The sequence below is a fragment of the Choloepus didactylus genome, chromosome 3 (genome assembly GCF_015220235.1).
Source record: "Choloepus didactylus isolate mChoDid1 chromosome 3, mChoDid1.pri, whole genome shotgun sequence".
Lineage (NCBI taxonomy): Eukaryota > Metazoa > Chordata > Mammalia > Pilosa > Megalonychidae > Choloepus > Choloepus didactylus.
The window spans coordinates 181,764,800-181,779,053 of record NC_051309.1 but is presented as its reverse complement, the minus strand read 5'-3'; the positions used below and the strand labels follow the sequence as shown (position 1 = coordinate 181,779,053).

The window sequence follows — 14,254 nt, the reverse complement described above, 5'->3', positions numbered from 1 at the left end:
AGTCTAAAAAAAAGAAAAGTTGTGCATTTCAGTAAATATATCATAATTTTCACAGCTGAAATTTCCTTAGACATTACAGTTTCTCTTTAAGGGAAATCTGATTTTTCTTAATGTTATGGAGAATCAGGACTTGGACTAGCAGCCTTCTTTTTCTTCTTCTTACTATGTTTCTTACACTTTTCTTTTTCTTTCTTCCTTTATTCTTTCTTTTTTGTTGTTGTTGTTTTTCTTTTGCTTTTTCTCGTTCTTCACTGCTTTTCTTTTTTTTTCTCTTGTACCTCCCCAATATAACCAATATAACTGGATTCTGACAAGGACTCAGATGATAAAGGTTTATCTTCAGGGTACATCTTTCTTCTTTTGCTGAGTCCTTTATTGTCCTTTTCTTTCCCAGTTGGAAAGACTTCTTTTTCTTTTTTAAACTATCCTAACTGTCTTATTCAGTTTCTGACATGGAATTTTCCCAAGATCTATGTGAATGGTTCTTCTTTTTCTTTCCTCTTTTCCCTGGTTTCTTATTCTCATCTTCAGAATCTGAAGAACTGCTGGAAGAATCAGAGCTTGATGGAGAAGATGAATACCTACCAGATTTCTTCTTTTCTTTTTTCTTTCTCTGCCTTTTTTTGGCTGAGCTTTCACTCCCACTTAATAATTTATCCCTGTGTTTTTATAGTTCTTTCTTCCATTTTGCATTCATTTTTTCTTCAAATTCAGCCAATGCCTTGGAGCTTGTCTTTATTTATTCATTTTTTTTTTCCTGTTTGTTCTTTGTGTCTCCTAGGTAGGCCTTGATCGATTCAGATAATCTTGTATCTTTGACCCTGAAGACTGGATTGGACCCCTTGATCGGCCACTGCTTTGGGTTCATATAGGCCACTGGGTTGTCCCGTCTCCCCTTGGTGCCCGACGGCTCGTGGAGCGCATGGTGGGATGCCGGAGAGCGCCCACCGCAGGTCCTTCTGCACCTCCCCAGCCCTAAAATTTTTTTACCACTCCATTTCTTCTGCAAATTTTCAATATATGTTATTCAATTTTTGGTAACATAATATCTTTATAATTATATTTCCCATTATTCTATGACTGGTACTGCTACTTCTATGAAAAAAAATGTAGAGAGAAAAAGACATTGAAATAATAGGTTAATTTTATCCAGTTGATTGTTCTTTAGCGCTACCCGTGGAAATATTGATAATTCTTCTATTGTTTTAACTTTCTTCAGAAATTCTACATAAGTTTTGTGCTAAGAATTTCATCCATGTATTAGACGGCACTATATGTACCTCATCCTTCAAATGCCAGCAATAGGAAACAGAGGAAGAATGATTCATGAGTTTTATGTCAGTGGTGTATTACATCTGTCTCGGTCTGTGATAACTTCACCAGTAAAATATGACATTGCTTTCAGGCTATACTGTAGTTTAATGATGTGGATTGAAGTCTTCTATCCCTAAGGAAGTATGAGTGACTTTTATCTTGATATATAGGGATGAAACTATGAATGAATGACCTTTTTCATTATTAATTTTTAGCAGTGCAATCTAATAGCAAACAAATATACCCTTGAAAATTATTAACAGGGAACTTGGAATAACAGTTGGGCATGGTTAAGTTCAGAGGTTTCTTTTTCTGATATTTTACACTAATTTTTGCTTCTCAGAACAAATTTACCTTTTATTCATAACATAATCTTGTTAAGGATAGCATGAAGTCATGTTAAAATTAACTCTGTTAATATCTCATAGGACATGATTCTTGGTGTCTCCGAAATCTGAGAAGATTCAAAGCAATTGTATTTTGACTGAAATATTTGAAACAGCAGACTACCACTACAAAATTTAGTTTGCTAAAGATGAGAATATGTGGAATTATTCATGACTACAAATAAATAGCATCAAATTTTGTTATGCAATCATATAATACAAAGAATCCTGTCAGATAAATTTTTTTCCTCCACTCTTAATATTGTCCTCTTTATCTCTTAGCATTACTTCCTATCATTTGATTAGACCTTAAGGTAGGGGAACTAATCTCATTCCCACCTTCACTTTTCTTAGTTGAAACTTGAGAAAAAATCTCTGTGAGGCAATAATAGATTCTAGCTTCTTTCACCTAAGATTATAACACAAAACTCAAGGGGAGATACATTGGCATTGCTGTCAGGAGGAGGGATGAGAATATGCTAACAGAGAAATTTTTAAGAGAAAGTAATTATTATTATCCTTCCTTTGGTCTAAAGGGAGAAATATGAGCCATTTATATTAAAAGAATGAGCTTCTTTAACATCGACAAGACCTGTGCACTAACTGTTAATATTCTGGAACCCACTTTGGATACTCAAATATTTATATGAATTCTGTATTATTAAAATATATTCTTTTATTTAAATATGGGTATTCTTTCCATTATTAAGGGGGAAAAGCAACTGTTGAACTTTTCAGTGCAATAGTATGGATTTTGAATATGCATAACACTCTCTAAACCTACTGAATAATTAGGAATACCAATAATCTTGTGGAGTAGGCATTCTAATATAGTGAAATAAATAGAGATTTGATATTTAAGAATTTATTAGATAATTAATCTCATTGAAACTAAGATGCTAATAAATGTTAAAGTTCATCCAAATGATAACACTAGGGATAATAGTTCTTTCCTCTGTAAGACAGAATTTATTGATGTTATGGTAATCACCTTGGACATGAATTTTTTTAAAAAATGCACTCGTTAAAATGAGTTCAGTTATAGCCATTCAAATCATCTTCTCTGTTACATTGCAGGGTAATGCTTGATAAAATTTATAGCTAATACTATACTCAGCCCACAAGTGCTTAACACCAGAGCAAGAAAAAGATCTGCATTATCTCTTGACCAAATATTCTAACAGAAATTAGTAAGTACAAACATTGAGTGATTGAATTATTTGTTTTTGAAAAGCATTTTAACAGTCAGTACCAGATAGGCAAGTCATTATTATTTTAATGTGATGGTTAGAAGCATCAATGTAGTTCTCCTTGTTTTCATAAATGGTGCTTTGATATAGACATTAATAATAATTCTAATGATATCTAATAATATTTATTATGTGGTAGCCACTGTGCTAGTCATTTCACAAATATTAGCATATTAAATCCCCACAACAACCCTCCAGGATATGCTATTGCCATCTCAATTTTATAGTTAAGGAAATTGAGATGCAATGCAGTTAAGTAATTTGTCTGAAGTCGCACAGCTAGAAAGTGACAAAGCAGGAATCTAAACTAACGCAGCCTCATTCCAGAGCCTATCTTGTTAACCACAACAATATAACGCCTCTTAAAATTAGGTGTATGTATGAAACTTTCATTTAATGTACAAAGAAATTTATGCACCCATGTTTATGAACTTCTTTAATAGAAACACAAACTCTGGCATGTATACAATTTAAAATGTTTCAAAATTTTTTAAATGTTTAAATGTTTTAAAATATTTCAGGAGAAATCATTTAACCTTTTGTTTTGCAGATATTTTCTTCATCATAGTTTTTCTTTTTTATTGTTTTGGTTGATACCTTTGGGATATTGATAAGAAGAAAAAAGTTTAGCTGATAGTAATGATGATCATACATGGTAACAATTCACATCCTTCAGGGTTCTGCCAGGTGATGAAAACTATGGAATCTATAAGACAGTACAGAATTGTGGGCATGCTGGTAAATTGTAGACAGAACGTTCCTTGTATAAACACTTCAAATGCATTGTTTTTAACAGTATGCACTGAACAAACAAGTCTCTGATTGATGTCAGCCTTCGGGCCTTCACTCTGTGGTTTTTGGTTTCTCATTTCTGCCATATAATTTCCTAAATATTCCTCATGGTGGTTTAAATGACTTAAATGGAAATTATTTTGAAGAATATTTGGCAAAATCATAATGTATAGGTAGGTCATGTTCTTTGTTATTCTTTCAGACAGACTTCTGTAACTTTTTTGAAACATTTTCAGGTGTTTGAAGTAGTTTTTAAGGAAAGTTGGAGTGAAAGCCTTCCAAAAACACTTTCCTTTATAAGACCCAGTAATATGCAAAGCTAAAACATCTGCTCTAATAAGTATTTACTTGGAATTTTTTCATTTTTCACTGTCTTTCCACCAGAGTCTTCTTTTTACATACAGTTATTCTCTGATCATGTACTTTATGTGTGAGCGTTTGTTCAACGGTTTCCCACCCTTCCTAGAGGCTTCTCCAAAGCCCATAGAAATTTTGCTTGTATCTAACTCCAAAATTGCTATGATAAATCATTCTTGTGTCTCTCCATTGTTGAAATGAAATGGTGCTGTTTTTCCTCTTCTAGTTCAAAACAAAATTGCAGTGTTAGCTTTTGTACATTATAGCTATTTGTGAGGCTCTCATCTACTCTGAGCTGCAGTAGACTTCTCTATTCAGCCCATCCCTCCAGGCATGTGGACTAATCAGAAGGGCTGAGATTGGTAGCAGAGAGACCAGATAGAACCTGGAATAATCTATGCAAAGGTTAGAAGGGCAGGAACCAGAAGGAAAAAATAGAAGAAAGGAGGTGGCAAAAAATAGAAATTTGGTGTGGGTTATATTAAATCGCTTCTCATAGCTTTGCTATCAACGTTTGAGTATTTAGGAAGGAAGTAATGGAATAGCCAAAAGAAAGCAGCATCTCTGTTTCCTGAGCAGTGGATGCCAAGTTGCCCTTTTTTTTCTGATAGAAAAAGAACTCAATGTACTTGTAAAACAGGACCTAATGCCACTTAGATGAAGCTTTTTCAAGAATAACTGGTACATGAAATATGAGCAATTTGTCTATTTAAGATTTAGCTAGGATGGCAGCTGGTGTTCAGAAGGATTCATTGACATGAATTTTAAAGTTGAAAATGCTACATAAGCAATCATAAAATACAGACAGTTGAAATAAATGAGACAGCTTTTAAGGTATAAACTATTCACAGGAATGTTTCAACTCTGAAACTATGCAGCCTTTAACATGAGTAATGTAGATTTTTCCAGGTTATCATCGGAATGGATTTATTTAATTAAGGGTGAACTTCAGAGATAGGCATTCTCTGAAATCTAATGTAGCAGTAGCTAAAAAAAGTAAGGAAATAACTGTGTTGAATTTATAAATGATTATAGGGATCCTCTGGTAAAGAAAGCTTTTAAATAAGATGTGTGATTCTCATTATATTATATAAGCTTTAAAATCCTTTTTAGCTTCTGGATACAGCCAATTCATATTTTGGATTAATTATAATCATATACATGTAAAAAGAAACATTACATTCAATACATTATTATTTAGCAAAATACAAAGAGGTTGGCAAATAAAAAGGGTGTTGTATGTCTAAAGAACAGTGGTAGGCTTTTGAGTCAGGAGACAGGTATTGAAATATTGGTCTGATCACTGAAAAGTGTATGAGGTCTGATTATGGGTCATATTTTCCCACATACTGAATATTTTGTGTTAAAAAATCACACATACCAAAGCAGGTAATACTTTCCCCCACAAAAAGGAATACTCACTGTCATGCCACCAAGGTGTGGATTTAGTCTATCTTTTGTATTTGGGTTGGGTAGGGCTTTGTTATATTTTAGTCAGTCTCAGTTCCCCACTGGTTTTCAATGTAAATAGAGTGAGATCAGGACTTTCCCTGGAATATTTGCACTGGCAGATCCAGAAATCTCCTTAAGCTTTACCACCTAGTCATCCGTTCTTTGAACCACTGGGTACTGTACTTCTTCCTCCAGCTTCTCCATTGGCTTTCCACTTTGTTGGAGAGCTGTTCCCACCTGCTGTCCTGTCCCCAGACTTCAGTTGATTGCTACCTTGCACTTGATGAAAGCCTTGGACACCGAGGTGAGGCTCTGTCCAGCTTCTTACATTGACTCTAGCTTTCAGAACACTCCAGCCTCCAAGCATTCTGTGAAGACCCTGTGTGCATCCAGAGGCTTTCTCTGAGCTCTGCTGCTCTGCCAGACCCCAGGTTTTGCTGACTTCTGCTTTGAGCACTTCAGGCTCATCTTCCAGCACCACTGCCCAGCTCACAGCCTTCCCCTTGCTGCCGCTGGGTACTCAGTGAAGGTCCTATAGGAAAGAATTGACAGATTGGTGAGGACTCAGTTTTTGACTGGGGCTCTTTAGAATTCTACTCCTTCATACCAGCCACAAGTAGCAGTTTAAACTGTTGCAAAGTTCTGCAGATTTTTCCTTTCTTCCTTTTATGGCAGAATTTTCTCTTGCATCCATCATTGCCCCAGGGATCAGGGCAGATATGGGTCGTTTCTGTCCTAGGAAGTGCTTATCCTTGCCTGGAATTTAGTGCCTGTAGATTTCTTTGGAATCTTCTACTCCATGATGGGTTTAAAAAATACATATTCTTTTGTAGTTTATCTGACTTGTTCTCATTTTTAACATGGGGACATTGGCCTTTTGCAGTTTTCTACATCTTATCTGGCATTGGAAGTGGCTGTGTGGAGGGAAATTTACATTGTTTCTAGTTTTTAGTAATTAAAATTAAACTAGCAATGGATTGTCTTAATTTCTTCATGACTTTTGGTGTTGTGAATATATGTATGTATGTATATGCATATGAGTGTATAGATATACATGTATCTTCATACCTCTTTAGTATATTTATAGGACTGAAATCTCTGGGTCATAGAATATACATAGGTTCTGCATATCAATTTTACATATATTTTGGATTCCATGAGATATTATTGGTATTGTTTTATGTAGTTAATATTTAGATTTATCTACATTTTTTTTTTTTCTTCTCATTCCTTACTTCTGAATTTGAGTGCTTTTGTGCTATCATACCCTTCTACCTCAAGAACTACTTTTAGAATTGAATTCTCTCAGTTTTAGTTTGGCTAAAGATTTTTATTTTTATTCTTAAATTCTAAGGATATGGGAATAGAATTCTATTTTGATAGTCATTTACTTTCCGGACTTCAAAGATGTTATTGCATTATCTTCTGGGTATCGTTTCAGCTGCAAACAGTTAACCATCAACTTGATTGGTGCTGCTTTGAAAGTAAATATCTCCTAGTCCCTAGCTTTTCAGTTTTCAATGTTTTCTCTTTGCCTTTTATTTCATTGTGCCTAGGTGTTTTGTTTGTTTGTTCATTTTTCTCTACATGCAGCCATAATGGTTCTGGAACTTATGGCATGATATATTTCACCACTTTTAGAAAAATCTTAGCCATTATTTCTTCAAATATTATATCAATATCACTTTTTCTTTCCTCTCTTCAATTACAATTACACATAAATAATACACAATTACATTTACCTATATTTTATACATGCTGCCTTCTTTCTTTTCTTTTCTTCTATTTTTTTTCTTAATTATTCTGGTATTTCGGTCTGAAGGTTTTTTTTCCTGAACTATTTTACAATCGGTTATTCTTTTGTGCCTAATCCATGGGTTGGCAACCTTCTTTTTTTCTTCTTTCTGTAAAAAACAAGATAGTAAATATCTTATGCATTGCAGGACATACAGTCTTGGTCACAACTAGACAACTCTATGTTGTAGCACAAAAGCAGCCATAGACAATATGTAACCAGATGGACATGATTGTGTTCCAATAAATAATTATTTACCAAAACAGGGAGTTGACCAGATTTGGCCCATGGGCTATAATTTTCCAATTTTTGTCTACTCTAACCTACTGAGTTCATCATTTCAATTATTATTGTTTTTAATGTCTAGAGTTTACTTTTGTCTCTTTTTAGAGAATCCAGTCCTCTAGTGAAACTAGCATATTGCCAACTATTTGCTAAACTAATTTATTAAGGTTATTTTAAAGATCATGTCTGATAATCTCAATGTCTGTATCAACTCTGAGTCTGGTTTTATTTGTTCTGTTTTTTATTTTTCTCATTTTTCTTGTTTATTTAGTCTTGTTTCCTGCTTTACCTGTTTACTTTTTTTGAATGCTGAAGTTGTAGTATGAAAACTGTGGAGGCTATAGATTAGACATTACCTTCAGCATGCCATTGGCATAGGGACATCCCCAAATTTGAGCTAAATAAAAGCTGGGTTTTAGAATTTTTAAATCTTGGTCTGTTCTTCATTCTCCCTTACTTCTAGAGTTATACATTTTCAGGGATCCCAAGTGAAAGTCTTGTGATTTTTGAGAACCCTGTTCATTAGCAAGGCCTGTATGCCACATTTTATCTCCCCGGCACTCCGACTACAATTACATCCTTACCTCTTTACTACGAGATTCTGCATGCTTTTCTGTACCTGAATGCTTATGAATTGGTGAATGCCTAGAGAAATATGTGCAGAGTTCACTTATTTGACCACCCCTTTTATGGGGATCTGGTAAGCTCAATCGTTAGACTCCTTGAACTTGGCGATTTCATTCTAACAGCCTAGGAAATGGGGGAGAAACTGTCTTCGGATTTTCTGGCTCCTAGCCACCACTCCACTAAGCTTCCTGGCATCTTTTTCTCAGCTTAGAAATTGGTATATGCCTTGTGGTGAAGAGCAGCATGGAGTATTAGGCTCTCCACAGTGAGTTTCTTTTTTTTCCATGATCTTGGCCTTTCAGGTACTGGCTCACTGCCTACCTCTCTGATGCCTTAAAATGGATGTTTGCTTACTGTTGTTTGTTTGCTTGCAACTGGCTTATTTCTAGCTTTTTATTTTGTTTTTTTAAAGGACAGTGTAGTCTGCTAGAAGCTACTCCACCATTACTTGGGGTTGAACACTCATTTGTCTCATTTTAATTGCTTAAAAACAACTCAAAATGGTATTTTTCTCTCTTTCTACCACTTAGTGCTGGTTATTTTCAGTTTTCTATTTCAAATTAATTTTCTTTTTTTTTTTTCTTCGGTTTGAGCCCTGGGAGGTCTTAGAATATGTATTACCCACACTCACTTGCCTTCTGGCTTCTTGTTGAGTTTGAAGATTGGGAGGCACCCACACAGGATCAGAGCATTGTATCTAAGGTATGCAGAGGTATTTGTGGCCTCTCTATAAGGAAAAAGACTTTCTCTGCCTTTGGCCATAGCTCCTGTGTGGTGGATGCTCACCCTAGACATAGCTTCCACTTGGTTCTAGTATTACAATGCCCCACCCCTTTCTGGTCCCTTGAGGCATAAGGGAAGGTAATGGGATTTCCTGCTGTTGCTTGAATCTGGGTGTTTACTCCATACTTGGTTGTTACCTTTCTCCTGCTGAATACTCTCTTTAGAGCCCCTTCCTTAAAGTTTTGTTATTCCTTTGAATGTATCATCTGTTCAGACCCTGACTGATACACAGTCTCATTCCTTCCTGTTCAGGGTAATTAGCAGGTCTGATGAAGCTGTGTGGCTAGGATGGATAAGTTTTTGCCCAACACTGAGGACTTTTTACTGATGCAGTCTTCTATTCATTAAGATTAAACTCAGAAGGTAGTAAATAGTAAAAATTTCAAACGAGAGACTCCCAAAATACAAAAGCTTGCTAATGTAAATTCAGCAGCTACAAGATACAGGTTTATAAAGGGCACAATATTAGTTGCTACATAGAACAAGATACAGAGTTGTTATATAAGAAGGTATATAAGACGGTAGAGTGAGATGCTTCAGGGCTCCATTCCCCCACAGAAGCTTTGAACAACCAGTAAAGAACTGGCAGAAACATCTTTCTCAAAGCTCCAGAAAACAAAGGACTTCAGTAACAGGGCAAGTGCTGAATCAAGAAAAAGACTACTTCAAACAAGTAAGATCTCTTGGCACTCTGGCTGGCTCCTTCTCTACCCTTCCCAGCTCAGCAGGGAATCGTGCAGGTCCAAGAAAAGACACATCAACAGAAAGGATCAGGGAGGCCCCTATGCTCGGTTTGGAGATATTCTCCAAATTCATTGTATGGCCTGGAGATATTCCCTAAACTCACTGTATGGATAAACTCTGAAGGGGAGTGTTTACACATGTCAATCTACAAAAACTGGGAAAGGTGTTTTCTCCTCCCCCTCCTCCTCCTCCTCCTTATATTTGTTAGCTCCTGGCATTCAAGGAAAGCTCTGCTGTAACGCTAGCTGGATACAAGCTTAAGTCTAAATTCTAGCAATAACACATTAAAATATCAAAATATCCAGATTTCAGCAAAAGTATACAAAACATGCAAAGAAACAGAAAGCAACAGCACAGGCAAAAGAGAAGATTAAAGCATTGGAAACTATCAGTGAGGAAGACCAGACCTGGGACATTGTTTTAGTTTCCTAGGCTGCTGAAAACAGAAAACATGAAATGGGTTTGTTTTAACAATGGGAATTTATTAACTTAACATTTGAGGCTGAGAAAATGTCCAAATCAAGGCATCATTAAGGTGATGCTCTCTTCCTGAAGACTGATTGCTGGCAGTCCTTGTTCGTCAGATAACAAGGCACATGGTGGCATCTGCTGGTCTCTCCCTTCTCTTCTGGATTTTGCTGATTTTGGCTTCTTGCTTCCTGGCTTTCGTCTGAATTTGCATTCTCTTATAAAAGACTTCAGTAAGATGATGAAGACCCATTCTGATTGAGGTTGGTCACACCTTAACTGATGTAATGTCATCAAAAGGCCCTACTGACAATGGGTTTGCACACACAGGAGTGGATTTGATTTAAGAACATGTTTTTCCAGGGTTCATGCAGCTTCAAACCACCACACTCCATCCTCTGGACTCCCAAAAGACATGCTCTCTCTATATGCAAATATATTCATTCCATCACAGCATCCCAAAAGCCTTAAGTCATTTCAGAAACAATATTAGTACAACATCTCATCAAAATCAGTTATGGGTGTGGTCTGTCTTGGGGCACAGTTCCTCTCTGTGGACTTGTGAAACCTAGAGAACAAGTTATTTACTTCCAATATACATAGGAGGGGCAGGCATAGGATAAACATTCCCTTTCCCATAAGGATAAATTGGAAGGCAAACAGGGTTTATGGATCTGAAACAATTCCAAAAACCTGCAGGACATGCTTCATTAGATTTCAAAATCTAAGGGTGATCTATAGATTGACAGCTTGTCCTCTGGGCCTGATGGAGCAGCAACCCCAACCCTTTCAAGTGCTTTCACAGTGGCCATGCTCTCCCCAGACATGGGGGTGAAGGCTTTACCCTCTGAGACCACCAGGGTGGTAGCACTTTTCCTGAATGATGGGGTGGAACACCACCCTCTCCAAGCTCTGGTACAGATTCACCTTTTTTACCCACATGGATGGGTCCTCTCTCTTGGCTTGAGAAGATGTCATTGGTCCAGACCTCAGCTTCCATGGTTCTGCCCTTGAAGTGATTTTTTTCCTACAATCTGTCCCTTTTCTGTTACTTTTAGTCCTGGCTGGCAATGTTTCCATTCATAGAGATTTCACAAAAAAACTTGTTGGTTTTGCATATACTACACAAGGGTCCAAACCATCAGCCAGTTGGACTTTCCACAGATCCCTCCTGGATAACTGCATTTCCAGTCCTGACTTGCCCTGAAAAGGCTGACTGGATACATGTTCAGTTACAACCTCACGTGGAGCACTATTCTCTGGGAGACTTCTTTTTGGGAAGCTCAGTTTTCCAAACCATCAATTTCTGGTTTCTTATGCCCCGAAGTTCAGTTATCAGCTTGTCCCTTTCTTCTCTTATTTCATGATAAGCTAAAAGGAGTAACTAGGATGCACTTTCCACACTTAGCTTGGAAATCTCCTCGGCTAAATAGCCAAGCTCATTACTTTTAAATTGTGCTTTCCATACAACATCAGTACTCAATTTTGCCAAGTTCTCTGCCACTTTAAAACAAGGGTTGCCTTTCTTCCAGTTTCCAATGACACATTCATCATTTTGTCTAAGACCTCCTCAGAAGTGTCTTTAATATCCCTTTTTCTATCAACAGTCTCTTCAAAGCCTTCTAAGCCTTTTCTGTTGAGCAGTTCATAATTTTTCCAGCTTCTACCCATTAACCAATTTGAAAGTTGTTTCCTCATTTTTGGTATTTGCAATGACAGCACCACATTCTCCTGGTATACTAAAAAATCTGTCTTAGTTTCCTAGGTTGCTGAAAGCAGCTACCATGAAATAGGTTGGGCTAAACAATGGGAATATTTTAGCTTACAGTTTGAGGCCAAGAAAATTTTCAAATCAAGGTACCTTCAAGGTGATGCTTTCTTCCTGAAGATGCCACAAACATAGCACATCAAGATTTTTTTTGTTGGTCCTAAATATGCTCAGAGCTAAAGGAAATCAGGAAAATGACATATGAACACAAAGAGAATATCAATAGCTAGATGGAAATTATGAAAAAGAGCCAAAGAGAGCTGAAGACCACAGTAACAGAAATTAAAAATTCCCTGGGGGTTTCAACAGAAGATTGGGGCTAGCAGAAGAAAGATCAAAGAAACTGCAGATCTCTTGTAGTTTAAATCATACAGTCTGAAAAGCACAAAGAAGAAAATGAAGAAAAATGAACATTTCCTGAAGTACCTGCAGGACGCTATCAAGTGTACCAGTACATGAATAGTGGGAGTCCCAAAAGGAGAAGAGAGAAAGGAGCAGAGAGAATATTAAAAGGAAAAAAAAATGGCTGAAAAATTCTCAAATTTAAGAATGTGTACATCCAAGATGTTCAACAAATGCCAAACAGGATAAACCTTAATCAACTCATGTTGTAGCATATTAAAATCAAGCAGTTTAATGTTAAAGATAAAGAGAGAATTCTGAAAGCTGCAAGAAAGAAGCAATACATCACTTACAAGGAAGCATCAATGAGATTAAGTGATGATTTCATATCAGAACCCATGGACGCAAGAAGGCTTTGGGGTGACATATTTAAAATGCTGAAAGCAAAAATCTGTCAACTTAGAAATCTATGTCTGGCAAAACTGTCTTTCAAAAATCAGAGAGAATTCTTCAGAAAACTCCTATGCCAGTTAAGTCCCAAAACTCAGAGGCAATAGCCTCTTCAAGAACATCAACTAGATGTGTCCCCTTTTCTCATAAAGTTGACACTCCTTTCCAACATGAACAAGTTAGGGTGGTCACTGCCTAGACATCCCTGAAGATTGGCAAAGTGATTAAACCAGAGGATGGGGTAGCAACTGACAAGATGGAATGTAACAAAAGATTATGCATACTGAACCCGGCATCGTGGGACTGAGAGTATCTTCTTGACCAAAAGGGGGATTCAAAATAAGACGAAATAGTTTCAGTGGCTAAGAGATTTCAAATGGAGTCGAGAGGTCACTCTGGTGGACATTCTTATGCACTATATAGATAACACCTCTTAGGTTTTAATGTATTGGAATAGCTAGAAGTAAATACCTGAAACTACCAAACTCCAACCCAGCAGTCTGGACTCCTGAAGACAATTATATAATAATGTAGATTACAAGGGGTGACAGTGTGATTGTGAAGACCTTGTGGATCATACCCCCTTTATCTAGTGTATGGATGAGTAGAAAAATGGGGATAAAAACTAAAGGACAAATGGGGTGGGATGGGGGGGATGATTTGGGTGTTCTTTTTTCACTTTTATTTTTTATTCTTGTTCTAGTTCTTTCTGATGTAAGGAAAATGTTCAGAGATAGATTGTGGTGATGAATGCATAACTATGTTATCATACTGTGGACAGTTGATTGTATACCATGGATGAGTGTATGGTGTGTGAATGTATTTCAATAAAACTGAATTTAATTTAAAAAAAAAGATAATGCATACTGAATCTTCATTTAATTTTCATTTTCTTAATTTTGGGGGTATTAGAATAGCTAGAAGGAAAGAATTGAAATGGTGGAACACATAGCATCCTTTGAAATTTGTTCTATAGCTACTTGTTAAATGGTAATTTGAAAGCTATCCCATTTTTGTATACATGTTATATTTCACAATAAGGAATAACTGAAACTATGGTACTATAACTCATAACTTTGGAAATTTCCTATATAATTATTTGTTAAACCATACCTTGAAAGACATTACCTTTTTTGTATATATGTTATATTGCACAATGTTCTGGTTTGCTAATGCTGCCATTATAAAAATGCCAGAAATGGATTGGCTTTTATAACGGGGGTTTATTTGGTTATAAAGTTCCAGTCTGAAGGCCATGAAAATGTCCAAATGAAGGCATCAATACTAGTATACCTTCACCGAAGGAAGTCCAGTGGCATCTAGAATACCTCCGTTAACTGAGAAGGCACAGGGCTGGTTTCTGCTGATCCCAGGTTGGGTTCCAGCTTCACTCTCAGTTCCTGTGCATTCTTCAAAGTGTCTCTCTTGGCTGCAACTAGCT

The 14,254-nt window shown here is 36.5% G+C and overlaps 1 protein-coding gene and 1 pseudogene across 3 annotated transcripts in view; one reads left to right on the top strand and one right to left on the bottom strand.

The window, feature by feature from the left end:
• The window catches only part of SPOCK3 (SPARC (osteonectin), cwcv and kazal like domains proteoglycan 3), a 505,924-nt gene that overhangs the window by 127,602 nt on the left and 364,068 nt on the right, over positions 1-14,254 (top strand). The window lies entirely within an intron of this gene.
• LOC119529100 lies at positions 114-12,763 on the bottom strand (annotated as a pseudogene).